We start from the raw sequence: 16159 nt of genomic DNA on the forward strand, positions 1-16159 counted from the left end.
TTAGACCCAATCCCTGTTCCACAAGGGGCTTACGTTCTTTAATCCTCAATTTCCACATGAGGTGACTGAGGCACAGAGAAATTAAATGACTTGCCCAAGGTCACGCGGCAGACAAGTGGTGGAGCCGTAACTGGAACCAAGGACCTTCTGACTCTCAGACCTGTGCTCTATTAGGCCATGCTCCTTGAGGAAAGCATTAATAAGTACCTTTCCCTTCCCCACCCCCCGTCTCCTCTTCTCTTTTTTTTGTCTACCCTTCTCACATTCTCCTCTTCCTCGTTCCCCTTTGTTCTCCTTTTTCTAGGGCCCTCCTGTTTTCCTGCCTGTAATCTTGAAGGTCCATGTCCAAGTTCATCCCAAAACTAAAAGTGAAAAGTTGGGCCCCTTCTCTTGAGTTGATTTTCTAGGATTGGTGATGGTTTGAGCTGAGCCAGCTGCGATCATTACTTGGATTCCCCCTTGGGACTGTGCTGCACTGTATTGCGGTCAATTTTAGCTGAGAGGACTGTGACTTCAAAGCATCTAATCAGAGGTCCTGGATTAACAAAGGAGTTAAAGGAAAGGAGAAACTATATTTCCCAGCAGAGAAAGGGAGTCACACACTTCACAATAGTTCTAGGTGCAGCCAAGTTCCCAGAGTTCACTTGGAGCACCACGGCCTAAGTGGAAAGAGCATAGGCTTGAGAATCAGAGGAACTGGATTCTAATCTTGCCTCTACCACTTCTCTTCTTTGTGACCTTGGGCAAATCACATAACTGCATCGTGCATCAGTTCTCTCATCTACAAAATGGGTATTCAAAATCTGTTCTCTCCTACTTAGATTTTGAGCCCCATGTGGGACCTGATTATCTTATATCTACTTCAGCGCTTAGTACAGTGCTTGGTACATAGTAAGCACTTAGGACAGTACTCTGCGTATCGTAAGAGCTCAATAAATTTGATTGATTGATGATAAATATCATTATCATTATTATTAGTGGAGCTAAGGGCTGAGGCTCTAGCATCTCTGACTTAGCTGAGAACAGGACTGTCTCTATTGATGCTGTTGGAATGAGATCTAACACGTGGTAAGAGACCAGTTAACCATCTAATTCTCTTGGGAAGGTTAGCTGAAGCAAATGTTCTGAGTCTTTTGTAGAGTTCCCACTCTGATTTCCTCTGGAATGGATGGGTGGAGGAGGGTGGTAAATTTTGCTCCCCATTCAAGTCACCTGAGTAAGAAGGTCTCACAAACCAGTAGCCTAACCCTCCTCTTAGAGTGTAAACTCTTTGTGTGAGGGAATATGCACAGTGAACATTGCATTCAGGTGCTCAATTGATTTTTTTTAATGATATTTATTAAATGCACACCATGTGCCAGGCACTGTACTATGAGCTGGGATAGATACAATCTTAATAATAATGTTGGTATTTGTTAAGCACTTACTATGTGCCAAGCACTGTTCTAAGCACTGGGAGGAATACAAGGTAATCAGATTGTTCCACGTAAGGCTCACAGTCTTCATCCCCATTTTATGGATGAGGTAACTGAGGCACAGAGCAGTTAAGTGACTTGCCCAAAGTCACACAGCTGACAAGTGGCAGAGCTTAGGTTGAACACAGTCCCTGTCCCACATGGGGCTCACAATCATAATCCCCATTTTTCAGATGCAGTAACTGAGGCACAGAGAAATTAAGTGACGCCCAAATGTCACCCATCACCCAGGGATGGGTTCGTTTGGGAATTGGTGTGGTGAGGGAGACAGACCGGGGATGGAAAGTTTGAGTTTTATACAAAATTTATTCCGTGAGGCGAATTGAATTATTTGATTATTTAGACACCGCAAATTGAGCTTCCCTTTTGGGAGGAATATGATTACTTGGTGATATTAGAACTTCCCTAAGGGGAGGAATATACTTGCGTGTTACTAGCGCATGGCAGAACACCCAGGCCCCACCGAGGCAGAATTCACTTATGGTCTGTTCGCACGTGGTGAGGCGGCTAACTCCCACCCATGAGTTCTTCCCACTTGGGAGGAATCCATTTATGCATTACGCACCCATGGCGAAGCACCTGGCTTCCAGCCCCACGAGCATTGAGCAGGACGGGACACTTCCCCATCCCATGGCTCCTCACTCGGTGCAGGCAGAGAGGCCTCTCCATCTGGACAGAGGCGACCTGCAACAGGCTGCTACAAGTCTTGATCCTCTGCACAGAAGGTTAGAGGCTGCAGGTATTTATCACCTGTGCTTCTAGGCCATTCCCCCTTCTGGCCTCAGTTTACCCAATCTCTGTCCTCCCCCCTCCTCTATACCTAATTTGATTGTCACAGGGGCAAGGGACACCTTCTGTACTCCTGGCTTGGGCTGTCGATCCAGCAGTTTTGGTTGTGGGGGCATTAGCCCACCCTCACATCTGAGTTCCACCTGCTGGCTCAGGAGGTCACGAGATAACATTTGACCTTCAGATGGTCAGTACCTCAGGGTCACCTTGGGACACCAAAATCAGTTAGTCAATCATATTTATTGAGCACTTATTGTGTGCAGAGCACTGTACTAAGCATTTGGGAGAGTACGATATAACAATAGATACATTTCCTCACAAAGCAGATGAGTGGCGGAGCTGGAATTAGAACCCAGGTCCTGACTCCCAGGCCCTTGCTCTATCCACTAGACCACACTGCTTATCAATCGTGCTTTTTGTGTGCAGAGCACTGTACTAAGTACTTGGGGGAGTGCAATATAACAGAGTTGTTAGACATATTCACAGCCCACAGTTAGTTTACAGTCTAGACATTCAAAAAAAAAAAATAAGGAACGTATGTAAATGCTGTGGGCTTAAGGATGGGGTAAATGAAAGGTGCAAATCCAAATGCAAGGGTGATGCAGAAGGGAGTGGGGAAAGGGGAAATGAGGACTTAATCAGGAAAGACTTTTTGGATGAGATGGGATTTTAATTAAGCTTTGGAGTGGGGGAGAGTAATCTTCCATGAGATATGAAGTGGGAGAGCATTCCAGGCCAGAAACAGATGTGGGCGAGGGTTTGGTGGCGAGATAGATGAGATCAAGGTAGTGAGTTGGTTGGCATTAGAGGAGCAAGGTATATGGGCTGGGTTGTACTGTGAAATCAGAGCGGTAATGCAGGGAGGGGGCAAGGTGAATGAGTGCTTTAAAGCCAATAATATTATCACTACATATGTTGTGAGATGGTTGGGGAGAGTAAGAATGATTTGTAGATTATCTCACTCTGTGCCGCCTTCAGTAGCAGGCTTTGCTATTCCCTCTCTTGATTTATAAGCAGTTGTTCATTGATTCATTCAATTGTATTTGAGTGCTTAATATGTGCAGAGCACTATATTAAGCTCTTCGGAGAGTACAATCCAACGATAGACACCATCTCTGCCCACAGCGAGCTTAGAGTGTACAGACCAGTGATGGATATTAACTGTACAAACTAGACATATGAAAGGGAAGTGTCATCTGTGCGGAGTGCCAGGGTACTCACTTTACTCCTCTAATGCTAACTTTCTCATTGTAACTCTATTTGGTCTATCTTGCCACCAACCTCTTGCCCACCTTCTGCCTCTGGCCTGGAATGCCCTCTCCCCTCATGTCTGACAGACAATTACTCTCCAAGATTTCAAAGCCTTACTGAAGGCTCATCTCCTCCAAGAGGCCTTCCCTGACCAAGCCCTCCTTTCCTCTTCTCCCACTCCCTTTTGTGTTGCCTTGACTTGCTCTTTTTATTCATACCCCTCCCAGCCACGCAGCAGTTATGTACAAATCCGTAATTTATTTATTTATATTAATGTCTGCTACCCCCTCTAGACTGTAAGGTCATTGTGGGCAAGAAATGTGACCGGTCATTGTTTCATTGTACTCTCCCAAGTGGTTAGTACAGTGGTCTTCATACAGAAAGTGTTTAATAAATATGACTAACTGATTTCAGAGTGCTCTTGGGAAAGTACAGTATAAAATAACAGGTAGATGTGATCTCTGCCAACAAGGAATTTCAATCTATAGGGGGACAAAAATCCCATTTACCTGAGTTTGTCATCTTCAAAAGCCATTCTCTGCAACTGAGAATAACAACATAAATCCATGGTCCTCCATTACCTCAGGCAAGGAGACCCAAGGACTGGGGAAAACAGGAATTTGTTAATATGGTACTCGGAAGGCCATGCTTGAAGTGAAGAGGAAGTCCTAATTGCAGGAAGGATTGCACAAAATATCTTTGAAGTTTTCAGTCTGCAGCAGGATCAGCTTTGGAAAGAATCAGTTATTTAACTTTATGGGCCTCTAGGCCAGGATCCTCTAGGGATTCAAAGCAAACTTTAATTTCTGAGTCAGTTATATTGTACTGAACTTCTTCTAAAGAGTTTGCTGCACTTTATTGATTCCACAGAGCTAGTCTCCTTAGTGTCAGTCAATTAACTGATGGTATTTATTGACCACTGGAAGTCTCCCAAAAAGTTAAGACAGTGCTCTAAACAGAGTAAGCACTCAGTAAATACTATTGATTGATCACTTTTCCATTAGTCATATTTATGGAGTGTTATGTGCAAAGCAATTGAGAAAGAACATAATAATGGAGTAGGTAGACACAATTCCCCCCAACAAGCAGTTTAAATCCTAGAGGAGCAGACAGATGTTAAAAAATGTTATGGGGGGATATCACATAAGTGCTGTGGGATGGGGTGAAAATCAAAGGGGGTTACAGACCCAAGTACAAAGGCATTGCAGAAGGGAGGGTGAACAGGAGAAAAGAAGGTGTAGTTGAGGAAGGAAAAGAAGGCGTAGTTGAGGAAGGCTTCTTGGAGGAGATGTGACTTTTATGGGGCCTTCAGGATGGGGAGAGTGATGATCTGTCAGATATGAATGGGGAGGAAGTTCTAGGCCAGAGGGAGGACATGGGCAAGGGATTGGTGGTGAGAAAGATGAGACTGAGGTACAGTGAGAAGACTAGCATTAGAGAGGTGAAAGGTTGGGTTATAATAAGAGATTGGTGAGGTAAGGTAGGATGGGGAGAGCTGATTGAAAGCTTTATAGGCAATGGTAAAGAGTTGCTGGTGAATATGGAAGTGGATGGACAATGATTAGAGATTTTTGAGACAACTGGAGGGCTAGATTGAGTGATTCATAAAATGATCCGAGAAGCAGAGTGCAGTATAGACTTGGAGAAGGGGGAGACAGGTGACAGGAAAGTCAGTAAGGAGGCTGACTTCAAGTCAGACTATAAGAGCTGGATCAGCATGGTAGCAGTTTGGATAGAGATGAAGGGGCAGAATCTAGAGTTGTGAATGTAGAAGACAAGTTTTGGTGAATGACAGTATATAGGGGTTGAATGAAAGAGATGAGTTGAGGATAATTCCAAGGTTATGGACTTGTGATACAAGAAAGATGGTCTTTCCTAAAGTCTTGGGAAAGACCGGGGGAGGATAGGGTTTGTGGGGGAAGATGAGAAATGATCTTTTGGGCATGCTAAATTTGAGGCATCAGTGAGACATCTAAGGAGAAAGTCCTGAAGACAAGAGGAAATTAGAAACTATGCTAGGAGAGAGGATAGGGCTGGAGAAGCAGATTTGGAAATCATCACTGAAGAGATAGATGGTAGTTGAAGCCATGGGAGTAGATGAGTTCTCCAGGGGAGTGGATGTCAATGAAGAATTAAGAAGATCCAGAAATGGGCTTTGAGAGACTCCCACTGTTAGAAGGTGGGAGACAGAGGAGGAACCTGATCCCTTATCTATGTAGTCTCTTCCCCTCCCCTTCCACCAAAATCCAGATGAATTTACAATCATTTCTAGGCCCATGTGGACACTACCAGTCTTTTGGCAGAGCCTCTCCCTCAGGCTCTCATCTCCCCAACTCTCCCCCTTTCCTCCCACCCTAACTTTAGGTATCTCTACTCCTGCTTTCCCTTCAAGTGCAAGAAGTGAGCGGGAAGTTTAAATCCTCAGACCAAAAACCACCATAATTACTCTAAACCATGGTTCCAACAGAAAGCCTGGTGGAGCAGGGTAACATCTGCTTGATTGTTATCTCTTAAAGCCCTAAAGTCATTTTTTTTCAGCAGGAAATAGGGTCTCATTTATAAAAAAGACATTCTGTCCTAAGAAAAATCTTTGGAAACCACTTGTGCGTTCTAACTGACCACTCTGAAAAGATTAAGTTGATAGAAGCAGCATCCTATCCTCGGGGTCTGATCAGACAATGAGAATTTGTTCCAAAGCACTAATCCTTTCAACTTGTCTGATTGGAGTGCCTCACTTCTCTGCTCTCACTAGGGAACAAAGAGGGAATAGATAGATTGAATTTAAATGAATGCCCCAGTTCCTCTTTAATGCAGAAAATATAACTGTATGAAGAAAAGTTGTGAAGACATGGAAGAACAAAAGAAAACAACAAAAAATTAGGCTTTTAGGTTAGTTTTTTTCATATTTATCAAGAAGCTAATGGTGCAATCATTAACTATTTCAAAAGCAAACTTAATGACTGGATTCATTCTATTGGCTGAATGCCATTCATTGATATCGTTCTGTTACAATATATTACACTCAAAATTCAACCCCTCCACCTGCACCTCTGACCTCATCACTTTACACCTTATTATAGCACTTTCCCCCCTCTTCTTCTGTTCCTGACTACCACATTCAACTGTTCAGTCTCCAGTGACATTGTTCTCACTGCTTACAAATATGGATATGCCTCCCCTATCCTAAAACAAACCTTCCCTTGACCTTATGGCTCCCTCGTGCTACCGCCCCATCTCCCTCCTACCATTCCTCTCCAAACTCAAGTGATTTTGTATACCCACTGACTCCACTTTCTCTTCACTTCTGTCCCTGACACCCTTCAATCTGGCTTGCAACACTTCATTCCACAGAGATTGCCTTCTTAAGGTCACCAATGATTTCCTTTTTGCCAAATCCAATGGCCTCTTCACCTTTCTATCCTTCTCGACCTCTCAGCTTCCTTTGACACTATCGACCACACTGTTCTCTTGGACACATTATCCAGCCTTGGCTTCACTAACACTATCCTCTCCTGGTTCTTCTCCCATCTCTCCAGTGGCTCATCCTCAGTCTCTTTCTGGGGCTTCTCCTATGCTTCCTATGCCCTAAATGTGGGAGTGCCTCAAGGCTCAGTTTTGGGTCTCTTTCTATTCTCCATTTTCACACACTCTCTTGGAGAACTCATTTGCTCCTATGGCTTCAACTATCACCTCTATGTGGATGATTCCCGAATCTACATCTCCGGCTCTGATTTCTCTCTGCAGTCTCACCTTTCTTCCTGCTTTCAAGACAGCTCTACTTGGATGTCCATAACAGAACTCCTCATCTTCCCACCCAAACTCTACCTTCCCCCTGACTTTCTCATCACTGTAGACAGCACCTCCATCCTCCCTTTCTCACAAGCAGCAGCGTGGCTCAGTGGAAAGAGCACGGGCTTTGGAGTCAGGGCTCATGAGTTCGAATCCCAGCTCTGCTACTTGTCAGCTGTGTGACTGTGGGCAAGTCACTTCACTTCTCTGGGCCTCAGTTCCCTCATCTGTAAAATGGGGATGAAGACTGTGAGCCCCACGTGGGACAACCTGATTTCCCCTATGTCTACCCCAGCGATTAGAACAGTGCTCGGCACATAGTAAGCGCTTAACAAATACCAACATTATTACATTATTACAAGCCTATAACCTTGGCTTTATCCTTGACTCCTCTCTTTCATTCAACCCACATATTCAATCTGTCACTAAATCCTATTGGTTCAATGTTCATAACATCACTAAAATTCACCCTTTCCTCTCTATCCAAACTGCTACCACATTAATCCACACACTTTTCCTATCCTGACTTGATTACTGCATCAGCCTCCTCACTGACCTCCCTGCCTCCTGTCTCTCCCCACTCAAGTCCATATTTCAGTCCGTTGCCCGGATCATTTTTCAACAAAAACATTCGGTCCCTGTTTCCCCACTTCTCAAAAACCCATCCACTTCCACATCAAACAGAAACTCCTTACCATAGGCTTTAAGCACTCAATCACTTTGCCCTCTCCTACTTTTCCCTGCTTCTTTCCTATTAAAACGCAGCTTGCACACTTCATTTTCTAATTCTATCTTACTCACTGTACCTGGTTCTCATCTAACTAGCTACTGACTTCTCTCTCACATCCTACCTCTTTCCAAGAATTCCATCCCTCTTCACATCTGGCAGACAATTCTCTCTCCATCTTTAAAGCATTAATGAAGGCATATTTCCTCCAAGGGGCCTTCCCCGACTAAGTCTGCATTTACTCCTTTCCTACTTCCTTCTTTGTCACTCTTGCATTTGGATTTGCACTCTTTATTCACCACTCCCTCAATCCCACAGCACTTATGTACGTATCTGTTATTTATGCATATTAACATCTAGATTGTAGACACATCATGGAAAGAGAACATATTTACCAACTCTGTTACATCGTACTCTCCCAAGTGCTTAGTACAGTGCTCTGCATACAGGAAGCACTCAAATATGATTAATTGATCCTTAGAACAGCTCTGAATGCTTTGATAAAAGCAAAGCACACAGTTTCATAGGGCATGTGTGGTACTATAGGTATGGGAAATTGCCCTAAGAAGTACATTTCTGTTTTCTGTATTTTGAACATAAGATTCTCCACTGCCTTCAAGTTAATTGTAAGTTATTTCATGTTGCATGCTACCACAGGCAGAGGAGGTTGTTATCTGATCCATGGGATATGATGGTCTCTAATTCATTCATTTGTATTGAGTGCTTACTGTGTGCAGAGCACTGTACTAAGTGCTTGGGAGAGTACAATATAACAATGAATGGACACAATCCCTGTCTACAGTGAGCTTACAGTCTTATCTCCCCTTTCTTCTGAGACGAGACTGAGATAGGAGCTTCCTCCCTTATCCTCCAGCCTACTGGCATTCAGTTCAGGCTTTTCAAAAGAGTCACCTAGCCCTTCCTGAAATTGCATACTTGGCTATCTGCTTCTGCGAGAAGCTCTGTGGCATTCACTTAACGTGCTTGGAGAATTTTCGCATCCGCCTACCAGCTCCTTCTACTTCTATACCCCTGATCTCTCTCCTCTTCCGCAATCTTACATTTGTTCCTGCCTTCAGGACAGTTCTAGCTGGATGCCCCCAACACCTCAACTTTAGCAAGTTCAAAAAATATTTCCTCATCTTCCCACCAAACCCCGTGCTCTCCCAGTTTTTCTCATCACTGTAGGCAGTTCCACCATTCTCCCTGCCTCACAAGCCTGCAGACCTGGCATTTTCCCTACCTTTTCTCTTCCATACAACCTACACAATCAATCCAACATCAAATCCTGTCAGTTCTACCTCCACAACATCACTAAAATCCATCCTTTCCTCTCCATCCAGGCTGCTACAGTGCTAATGGAAGCCCTTACTGCATCAGCCACCTAGCTGACATCTCTGCCTTCTGTCTCCCCCGCTTCCATCCCTTACCTTATTTTTCTGTCTACTTTTTTTTTCTACAAAAAATTTCAGTCTGTCTCCACATTTCTCCAGAACATCCAATGGCTTCACACCCCCTCATGCATCAAACAGAAACTCCTTGCCATCAACTTTAGATCACCCAATCAGCTCCCTCCCTCCTCCCTTACCTTGTGGATTTCCTACTACAACCCAACCCACACACACTTAGCTCCTCTAGCACCAACCTATTTACTGTTCCTAGATCTCACCTGTCTCATCACATATCCCCCCTCTGGCCTAGAACTCTCTCCTTCATCTCCTACAGATTCATTCATTCAATCCTATTTATTAAGCACTTACTGTAATGTACTAAGTGCTTAGGAAAGTAGAGTGTAACAATAAGCAGTGACATTCCCTGTCCACAGTGAGCTCATACTCTGCCTACCTTCAAAGTCTTATTAAAATCAAATCTCCAAGAGGTTTTCCCTGACCAAGACCTGATTTCTGCTTCTCTCTTCTGCATTGTGTATGCCTTTAAGCATTTGATATTCACACCACCTTCAGTCCCACAGCATTTAGGTACAGATCCATTATTTATCTGAATGTCTGTCTCTCCATCTTAGACTGTAAGCTGCTTATGGGCAGGAACAAGTTGTACTCTCTTAAGCCTTTAGAATAGTGCCCTGCACACAGTAAGCACTCAAAAAATACCATCGTTTGATCTGTACTGGAGAGAGGACAGATCAGCTACCTCTTATGCTGTCCAGTACAAACTAGATTGACCACCTTGCATGTAAATAGCTAAATCAGTAAAACAACAAACATCTTCCAATTTATATCATTTAGGTTTTCAGTTCATTGATGCGGTTTCTGTGTAAACACTGTTCATCCTGAAGAGGAGAGATCACTTGTGTGAGATAACTCCCCTATGACAGCATATAAAATAGTGATCGACAATGCTGCCACTGTTAAGGACATTCTGAGCTTCCCACTTGCGATTTCCAATTTGTCTATTGACTGTTCAGACTCCAGGGAGTGTCACATTGATTTCTGAAGTGTTGGCGGTGGACAGAAAGGTCTGAGCCAGGAAAGAGAGGAAGAGGAAGAAGGCAGAGAGGAGAAGGAAGATGAGAGGAAGAAGACAAGAACTGAGACATCTTCCAATCATTTACGCTTGTCCCTGTCATAAAATAGCTATATGATAATTAGATTTATTTTTCAGTACCTAAGAAGCCGTAATTCAGGCAATATGAACAGCATGGTTTTCCACCATGGTTGAGGTTGAATGTTTTTTTCAGATTTTCTGGACAAATGAAGGACTTTAATTAGCTGTCCTATCCTTTCCCTCATCTGGGCCCCCTGAAGGATTTGTTTACTTTTTTTTTTAAGATCCTGATTTTTGCCCTGTGGCTTGCTTGTAGTTCTAAATGATCCAGAAGCTGCTGTTATTTTTTACAATACAAATAGGTTTTCACTGTGAGGCTCCTTCAGTTTCCAAAGTGGGTGCAGTGATATCACCTCAAAGTTAGTTTTAATGAATCATAAAGAAGGGTAGCTTCTGGATTAGATTGGGAAGACCTCTCTACTTAGTTCCCACTCCTGGTCTTGCGGCACACCTGTTCCCCAAAAGCCTCGCATGCCAGTTATCCTCTCTGGAGTTTATTCAGTTTCTTACTGTGAAGCAGGCATCTCTTACATGAAAACCTCCCAGCTGCTCTTGATATAGATCTAAGATGAGATGACCTACTTTGTATCTTCCCCAGTTCAAACACACAATCTGAAACGGAAAGCTTCATTCCTCTATTTTAATGGTGATTTACTTCTCTTTACCCCTGGGCCTCCTAGAAATGGAGGAAGCTGGGAGAACGTGCATGTTTCCCTGTCTCCCTGATTGCCTCAGGAAATCACAGTGTTTTCAACATTGCCAAACGAATTGCTGTGGATTAATGTTTGACTTCTCTCAAAATTGAGGAAAAAGTTGTAGGTGTCCTCTAAAAACGAGTCTTCCCATAGCTCCCTCCCCCTCATCAAATGTTTTCCATAAATAATAATAATGTTGGTATTTCTTAAGCGCTTACTATGTGCAGAGCACTGTTCTAAGCGCTGGGGTAGATATAAGATCATCAGGTGGTCCCACGTGAGGCTCACGGTCTTAATCCCCATTTTACAGATGAGGGAACTGAGGCACAGAGAAGTGAAGTGACTTGCCCACGGTCCTACAGCTGACAAGTGGCATAGCTGGGATTCGAACCTATGACCTCTGACTTCCAAGCCTGAGCTCTTTCCCCTGAGCCACGCTGCTTCTCTAAAACTAATGGGAAGATAAGTGGTCCAGTTCTCAGTAGCTAAGGACTCAGAGAAGGAGCTTGGCTTAGTAGATAGAGCATAAATATGGGGATAAGAAGGACCTGGGTTCGAATCCAGCCTCTGCCACATATCTGATGGGCGACCTAGGGCAGGTCACTTCACTTCTCTGGGCCTCAGTTACCTCATTAGTAAAATGTAGATTAAGACTGTGAGCCCCATGTGGGACAGGGACTGTGTCCAACCTGATTAACTGGTATCTACCCCAGAGCTTAGAACAGGGCTTGGCACATACTAAGCACTTACGTACCATAATTGTTTTATCATTGTTGTTTTTATTTGTCATTACTGTCTTTCCCCAGTATTCTGAGCATTGTGTGCCTTCAACAGTACCCTCCTGCCTTATGGATTATCAGTTGCACCTTGGACTCCCTTTGCATGCTCTCTGATGCTCTCTGCTTACATTACTTCTGCAAGAGACTGCCCTCATTGCCACTTGTTTTAGAGGGACCCTTCCCTTTGCTCTCTCAACGAGTGCTCCATGAAAGCCCCTCCATACCGCCCTAGGAGCTGCAAGGGGAAAGAGTGGGTTGAAAAGCAGCATGTCACATTGGATAGAGCAAGGGCCCTATCCAATTAGAAGGGCATGGGTTCTAATTCCAGCTCCACCATTTGTCTGCTGTGTGACCTTGGGCAAGTCACTTCACCTCTCTGGGCCTCAGTTACCTCATCTGTAAAATGGGGATTGAGATTGTGAGCCCAAAATGGGACAGGGACTGTGTCCAACTTCATTTGTTTGTATCCACCCCAGGGCTTAGAACAGTGCCTGGCACAAAGTAAGCGCTTAACAAATGTTGCCATCATTACTTTTTTGCTTAGTCTGAGAAGAGGGCAATGGCAAGAAAGATGGGGGAGGAGAGGAGAAGGTCACCCCTGAGCGGCTAAATGGGAGTCTGGGAAAATTTCCAGAACTCTAATTGTCCAGTCCCATTTTGTATTTTCTTCTACTTCCTTCCATCTGAATAGGGGTCAAAGTGCTACATGTCCCATTATAAAATAATAAAATAGCAAGTAATTTGAATCCTTGATGTTCTAAAAATTTACAACCAACTCATCAGAAGCCCAAATGAGTGAGAAACTACAGGTCGGGAACCCCACCTGACTCTCTCCTATCCTTTTAACAGCAGTTAATGTAAAATGTAAAAAAGAACTTGAATGGAGACTTGGAGACACCATCAACCAATCGATCAGTAATATTGATTGAACACTTACTGTTTATTGAGCACTATACTAAGCATTTGGGAGAGTAAATATAACAATGAGCACTTGCTGTGTGCCGACCACTGTACTGAGTACTTGGGAAGAGTACTATAAGGTAGAGTTGGTAGGCGTGACTCCTGTCCTAAAGTAGTCTAGAGTAAGGGGGGTATATTTTCTGAAATCAAGCAGAAAAAAAATGTAGTAGGTGTAATATGTGTTATTTAATGAGTGGACTCCTCCTAAATCAGTTAGCGCCCCTTTTAGGCAATAAACTAGACACTCTGCATTCTGCATTATCTTCCATCAGAATAAGCACTAGGGTTAAATGCCTTTTCCAGTGTCCACTGCGAGCCTGGTTCTATAACTTAAGGCAGGTCATACTCGGGGGCAGATTAATAAAAGTAAGTAAAAATTTAGACTGAAGGACTTTTTTTACTCTCCACGGGAAATTGTCAGCAGATGTTGTAGAAATAGTTCTAGGCAGGATGCAGGCAATTACAAACCTGACTTCCAAAAGACCAGATAGGATTCAGAAGATACTGGGCCTGTTTAGCTGGAAAGAACATTCTAAATCTGGAACAAGATAAAAGGCATTCTAAATTTTTTAACAAATAGTAATGAGGAATGATGCTAGGAAGAGTATCAATAGAGTTAGGTGAATTGTTCCCCTCTCCAATTTATACTAGATTCTATGTATGGATCATCTTCTTGAAGCATTGTTAATTTCATATCTCCTTTTCCTCATAACCCTCCAGTGGCTCCCCATTTGTCTCCACATTAAGCAAATACCACACAGTCGGTTTCAAAGTTCCACAGACTCATTCCATCTCGACATTCGACTCTCTTCATCTGCTATTCTTCAGTTTGCACTTTTCATCACTCCCAAGCCAAACTTCTAGCTGTACCTCCCCCTTTATTCTCTAGTCTCTGTCCCTTCTCTCTCGTTGTCTTACTAGCCTGGAACTCCCTCCTTCTAAGGGATTTAGGGCTGAATGCATAGATGGGGGAGGTATTCCCAACAGTATCATAAAATGATGCTAAATATATTGAAATTAGCTTGATGAAAATGCAAAAGGGACACTTGGGTTAGAAAACATTTGAGAGAAAAGAAAGGGATAAATATGCTGCCACAAAGAACTGTATTCTAAAGAAATCTGTGATACTTTACAAAGCATTTAAAGAATACAGATATAGATGAATAATAAACGTACTGTTTTGGATCAAGAAATTCATTCAATTATATTTATTAAGTACTTACTATGTGCAGAGCACTGTACTAAGTGCTTGGAATGTACAATTCAGCAACAGAGACACAGAGATCTTGGTTAAAAGGTGAAATTGACAGGTTTGTGTATGATAGAAAATGCATTTTTTAGCTGTGAAAGCCTATCCAAATGCCCAGATATTGCAATACTGAATATCATTACAATTTAAAATGTCACAGTTTTGATTGTTAATTTTGCAAAATACCATTTGTACAGTTGAAGGTCATGACTGATAATAGGCTGCCTGTCTGTCCCAGTCTGAGATCCTCTCAGTCAAATGGATTGAGATAAAATAAGGTCAAAATAATTAAGAAACTATTTGCAAAACTCAAAATTCAAGTGCAAACTCTTATGTGGTATTATCCAATTTTTAAATCCTTGGCAATGGGAGAATCACCACAGTTATTATTTGAGAGGAAAATCAGAACTAGACCTCCAAAAAACTTGGAAATTAAACCTATTTATTCAATTGTATTTGAGTGCTTATTGTGTACAAAGCACTGTACTAAATGCTTGGGAATGTACCACACAGTAACAAATACATTCCCTGCCTACCATGAGCTCTCAGTCTAGAGGGGGAAACCTATGAAGAAGAGAAAGAAACAGAAGGACAAAAAAAGTAATAAGGAAAGCTATCAGAAATGATCATAGTGGTCCTAAATTAAAGAAAAGGCTATATTTCCTCCAGGAGGCCTTCCCTGATACAGCCCTCTTTTCCAGGGCTCCCCGTCCCTTCTGTGTTTTCTATATCCTTGGATATCTGATCTTTGAGTGTTTGGTACTTGTCCCACCCTCAATACCACAGTACTTAGGAGCATATATATAAATTATATATAATTATTTACTTATTCATATTAATGTCTGTCTCCTCTAGACTGTAAGCTCATTTTGGGCAGGGAATGTGTCTGTTATACTGTTGTATTGTGCTCTCCCAAGTGGTTAGTACAGTGCTCTGAATTAATTGTGGTGTTTAAGTGCTTACTCTGTGCCAGGCATTATACTTAGCACTGGGTTGGATACAGTAAATTGGGTTGGACACGGTCTCTTATCCATGTGGCGCGGTAAGCACTCAATAAATCTGTTTGACTGAGAAGGGGGGCAAATATTGGAAATGAAGGTTTAGTAATTATTATGGCATTTGTTAAGCATTTACTATGTGACAGGCACTGTAATAATAATAATGTTGGCATTTGTTAAGCGCTTACTATGTGCAAAGCACTGTTCTAAGCACTGTGGAGGATACAAGGTGATCAGGTTGTCCCACGTGGGGCTCACAGTCTTAATCCCCATTTTACAGATGAGACAACTGAGGCACAGAGAAGTTAAGTGACTTGCCCACAGTCACACAGCTGACAAGTGGCAGAGCCAGGATTTGAACCCATTATCTCTGACTCCCCAGCCCATACTCTTTCCACTGAGCCTCTTCTTGACCCTCCCTCCCGTATCCAAGATTGGTAGAGTATTGGAAACTCTCCAAGTGCGACCCTGAGAGGGGAAAGTGCTGAGGTGGATACAAGATAATTGGGTCCCACATGGGATTCATCTTCTCTGTAGGAAGGTGCACAGATATTCAATCCCCATTTTGCAGATGAGGGAATTGAGGCACAGAGAAGTTAAGTGACTTGCCTGAGGTCACCCAGCCGATAAAAGACAAAGCCGTAATTATAACCCAGGTTGCCTGACTCCTAGGCCCATGCTCTTTCCACTAGGCCATGCTGCTTCATAAACTCTGTAGCAACTGGTTTGATTAATCAGCAAATGCTTGAGGCAGTAGCTAGCTGCTTAGTTAAAAAAAAAAAAAAGAACTTCTGTTTCCTGCTACCATTTTCTGGCTATGGGTAGATTTTTATAAACATATTCCATAAGACAACTATATTTTGCAACAAATTTTTGAAATGA

Source organism: Ornithorhynchus anatinus, chromosome 4 (genome assembly GCF_004115215.2).
Source record: "Ornithorhynchus anatinus isolate Pmale09 chromosome 4, mOrnAna1.pri.v4, whole genome shotgun sequence".
Lineage (NCBI taxonomy): Eukaryota > Metazoa > Chordata > Mammalia > Monotremata > Ornithorhynchidae > Ornithorhynchus > Ornithorhynchus anatinus.